Raw genomic sequence first — 4,676 nt, 5'->3', positions numbered from 1 at the left:
GGTTAAAGCCTCTGCCTTCGGCTCAGGTCATGATCCCAGGGTCCTGGGATCGAGCCCTGCATTGGTCTCTCTGCTCAGCGGGGAGCCTGCTTCCTCCTCTCTCTGCCTCCTCTCTCTGCCTGCTTCTCTGCCTACTTGTGATCTCCGTCTGTCAAATAAATAAATAAAATCTTTAAAAAAAAAAAAAAGAGTTGTTTGGTTAACTGTATGTCCACATTTCTGTTTACATGTGTCAAGTTTAGGTACCAGCATCAGATTTAGGCTGAATACCAAAACAGAAACAAAACTTTAGTGAATTTCTCTTTTTTTAAGATTTTATTTTTTTGACAGATAGAGATTACAAGGAGGCAGAGAGAGAGAGAGAGAGAGGAGGAAGCAGGCTCCCTGCTGAGCAGAGAGACCAATGCAGGGCTCTATCCCAGGACCCTGAGATCACGACCTGAGCCAAAGGCAGAGGCTTTAACCCACCGAGCCACCCAGGTGCCCCTAGTGCATTTCTAACATAATATTTTCCCCTTAGAGTTCCCCTAGAAGGCAGTGAAAGGCAGATTTCATAATAATAAATGCACAAGATTCCCAGAGGCTATATTACAAACCTCATGTATCTAACTATATAGTTGAAATGTATGCCTGAAACACATGTCTTTTCATCTCTACCATATCCAGAATGAGAATGTGCCATGATCAGAATGTCTCCCAGGGACTATTGGCCAAGCAGCAGTCACTGCTTGTGAACACACAAGCTGACCTGTTACTCCCAATGACCAGATGGGTGATGGCAACCCTCAGCTTGTCTGTCAGCAAACCAGGCAAGGGTCACTGGGGAGGGTCACCATCTGAAGACTTTCCAGGAACACATTAACGAAGCAACAGCTTTGGTGTGAATGAATGCAAACGCCTAGGAAGGAAAACTCAGTAAACAGTGATGCACTTTTAAAGAAATCCTGAATTGCCAGTGCTCCTCAGGGAACAGAAGACGAGATGTGCAGGAACACATGGACAGCACTGGCCCCAACTCAAACAGTGATTCAGAAGCATCAGGTTTTGAAGGAAAACAAATCTTAGGAACACATTAACCAATCTATTTCACTTAGGTCTGGCTTTTTAAAATATACTTAAGAGAAATATATGATAAAAATGATTTACAAGTAAGTCTAGAAGAACTCTTTCACTAAATGTAAAAATTCTCCAGTAAGAAAGCAGTGCATCACAGAAATTGGTAACTTTCCCCCCCTCAGTGGCATATAAAAAAACAGCAAAGCTCAATGAAGAACAGTAGCTGAAGTAGTATGATTCGTATCTTGGAGTCTAAGTCTAAGCCAGCTGTTTTCTAGGTTTGTGATCTAGAGTCCTTCTTTGCCTTGGATGTCTTACTTAAAAAAACAAAGATAACAATAATGCCTCCTCCATAGGTGGCTGTGAAGATGGGATGAGATAATATGTATGGAAGGTCCTCGGCACAGGATCTGATACGTACCAGATGGTGAATAAACTTGAGTGATTTTTATATCTAAAATAAAAACTGATAGAAATACAAAGAAAAATTTATTTCTTTTTAAATTTTTAAGTTTTTTAAAGTTTTTGCCTTAATTCTATTAGTTAATATACAGTGTTATATTCATTTTAGGTGTTCAATATAGTGATTCAGCACTTTCATACATCACCCAATGCTCATCACAAGTGCACTCCTTAATCCCCACTGCCTATTTCACCAACCCTCCCCACCCCCAGTGGAACTATCAGTTTGTAAATTCGCCATCATGTGTGAGATCTGTATGGACATTTTTCAAAATTGACAGAGATACAGAAGATAAAAATAAGGAGACTATTTGAATAACACAGATGACATGCGTCATATAATAGATAGCAGGTTTGTTGACCCATCAGAGAATCTACATTATTTTCAGCCATACCCAGCATGGTCACAGAAACTGGGTGTGTGTTAAGCCATAAAGAAATTATCAGAGCGTGGCGGCGGCCGCCGGACCTCCTCGCGGTGGCCGGGGTGGCGGGGAGGAAGGCGGGGGCCTGCAGAAGGGTGAGGGCCCGGTGCGGGCCGAGGGACAGCAGGCCCCCGCCTTCCTCCCCGCCACCCCGGAGGCGAGAAGGCCAGGGGGTGGTGCAGTCACTGTGTTCTCTGAAGGAGCCACCGACGCTTTGGGAAGTGAGGGGGCGCTTCCTGGGTTAGCAGATCCCGGGCAGTTTCTGAAAAGGAGGATGCGGGTTTTCTGCAGGGAGAAGACGCGTGTGTAAAAGTACGATCAGGAGACACATGGGTTGCTGGGGAGGCGTCAGTAGACACATCTAACATGTCATATGAAGAGCTGTTGGAATTGCAGAGCCAAGTGGGGACTGAGACATACAGTTGGCAGCTGGAAACAGTCCTAAGAAGCAAGGTTCTAGACTACGTGTCCAAAATGCGTGTGTTGCAGATAAGCACAGGCCTCTGGAAATGTCAGCCAAGGTCCGGGTGCCATTTTTGCGTCAAGCTGTCCCCATCAGTAAGAAGGTAGCCCGGGATCCCCGCTTTTACGATCTTTCAGGAGAATATAATCCTGAGGTGTTTGACAAACCTATGAATTCCTGAATGACATCCGAGCCAAAGAGAAAGAGTAGGTGAAAAAGCAGTTGAAGAAGCACCGTTCTGGGCAGGAGCAGGAGAAACTGCAGCAGCTGCTTCAGAGGATGGAGCAGCAAGAACGGGCACAGCAGGAACGCAAGCGGCAACAGGAGCTGCGCCTGGCCCTGAAGCAGGAGCAGAGGGCTCGGGCCCAGCAGGGCCAGCGGCCATACTTCCTGAAGAAATCTGAGCAGCGCCAGTTGGTCCTAGCTGAGAAGTTCAAGGAGCTGAAACGCAGCAAGAAGCTAGAGAGTTTTTTAAGTCGAAAGAGGCGCCGAGATGCAGGCAAGGACCGGAGACTTCTCCCCTTGAGCAAAGAGTAATAAGGAACTGTCCTGAGCTCTGCCACTGTGAGCCCAGTGAGAAATGGATCTGTGGGGATAGACTTTGGCTTGGCCTGTTCTGGTTCTTTTCCATTCAAGGGCAAGAATCTTAGCCCTTAAGCTAGGTTGGCTCAAAGACGATGACTAGAGGGCTCTTGGACTGCTCCAGGGTTGGACAAGAAGAAGAGCAACTCAGCCTTGTGGTATGCCACACTTCTCTGTTTGGATCTGGTTCCACGTGTCCTCATGTCCTCCCATCCTTGCTTTAGACCAATGATTGTGGTACAGAAGAGAACAGGCCAGTGAGTGATCTTAAGGCTGGTGAAGGTCATGAAGTCTGTAGATGGTTCCTAGAGCTGGGATTTTATTTAAGAGCCAATTCATAAACATTCCTGTCACTCTTCTTTTTTTTTCTGCTTTTTTGGTGGGGTCTGTGAGTGGCCTAGAACAATTGTTTCAGTGGGCCACTAGTGCAGCTGGCAGCGAACAAAGAAGGCTCCCACAAAGAAGGAAGTCAGACCAGAGATCCCTCCTACTTAACCCTCAAAAAACATAGTCATTGAAAGAGCAAACCACTCCCACAACTCACCTTCTTAGCTTTGGTTTTGGATAGAAGGAGAGGTAGGGGGTGAGCACAGAGTTTTCTCCAGTAATGTGTAACCACAGCCGGCTCTTAGTACTGTTTGGGTCTAGAGTTCAGACTACCTGTGTAGACTGGAAAATCCTCAAGCTAATAGTTTAGTTTGAAGTGGTCTCAGGTTGGAGTGGTCTCAGGTTGGTAGTGCTCCCAGACACCTAGCAGAAGCAAGTATAATCTTCTCTTGAGGTTTGTATTTTAAACCCAAACCTCAGGGAGTTTCTTAAGATAAAATTTGAAGAAATGTGTGCTTTCAGTGAAAATACAAAGCCACACAAGGAAAGAAATCACCATGACTAAGAGTCATTAGAAAAAATACACAACAGAATCAGACCAGCAAAAACCTGTTAGAAATATGAAATACAAAGCATAGGAACATTTGGCTCAGGATGTTAAACGTCCAACTCTTGCTTTTGGCTCAGGTCATGATCTCAGGGTTGTGGGATCGAATCCTGTGTCCTGCTCCTCATTCAGCAGGGAGTCTGCTGGAGAATCTCTCCCTCTCCCTCTGCCCCTTCTCTCTTTCTCTATAAAATAAGTAAACTTTTAAAAGTACAAAAAAAAATGGAAACCATAATATAGGGCACATTGATCACAACACAATAAAATTAAGAAATGACAACTGAAGATTTTATATATAAATATGTATACATATATATATATACATGTGTATATAAATATACACTGAAATGACAAACTACATAAAAGTAAATGTTGTACAAAGATGCATATACAAAGTTTATCACTGTTAGTAATAGGAAAAATGCAAGCAACCAAATTGCCTTCATTAGGCAAATGGTCACAACCATGGTACATCTAAGGTATGGAATGCCACTCAGCAGTTAAAAACAATGAGGTAGGCTTATTATATACATACGCATGGAATGATGTTCAAGACATGTTGATAAATGAAAAAGGAGTTTGATACACTACATAGAGGTTATGAAAAAAAAAAAACAACCACGAAATGAAATTACATTTCTTGTGAAATTAAATCCATCTCATAACCCACCCTCCCCATACACACACACGGTATATAACACAAAGAGAACTATAAAGGACAACTCTGGGATATTACATCATGAACTTGACATGG

The 4,676-nt window shown here is 43.7% G+C and overlaps 1 pseudogene across 1 annotated transcript; it reads left to right on the top strand.

Annotated features, from left to right (window-relative positions):
• Window positions 1-1,918: 1,918 nt before the first annotated feature.
• LOC309870638 (ribosomal RNA processing protein 36 homolog pseudogene) lies at window positions 1,919-4,135 on the top strand (annotated as a pseudogene). The gene is made up of 2 exons: window positions 1,919-2,038; window positions 2,235-4,135. The product of its transcript is annotated as a ribosomal RNA processing protein 36 homolog pseudogene (transcript).
• Window positions 4,136-4,676: the final 541 nt, after the last annotated feature.

The sequence above is a fragment of the Mustela nivalis genome (assembly GCF_964662115.1).
Source record: "Mustela nivalis genome assembly, chromosome: 8".
Lineage (NCBI taxonomy): Eukaryota > Metazoa > Chordata > Mammalia > Carnivora > Mustelidae > Mustela > Mustela nivalis.
The sequence above is the reverse complement of the archived record's forward strand: the minus strand, read 5'-3'. Positions and strand labels throughout refer to the sequence as shown.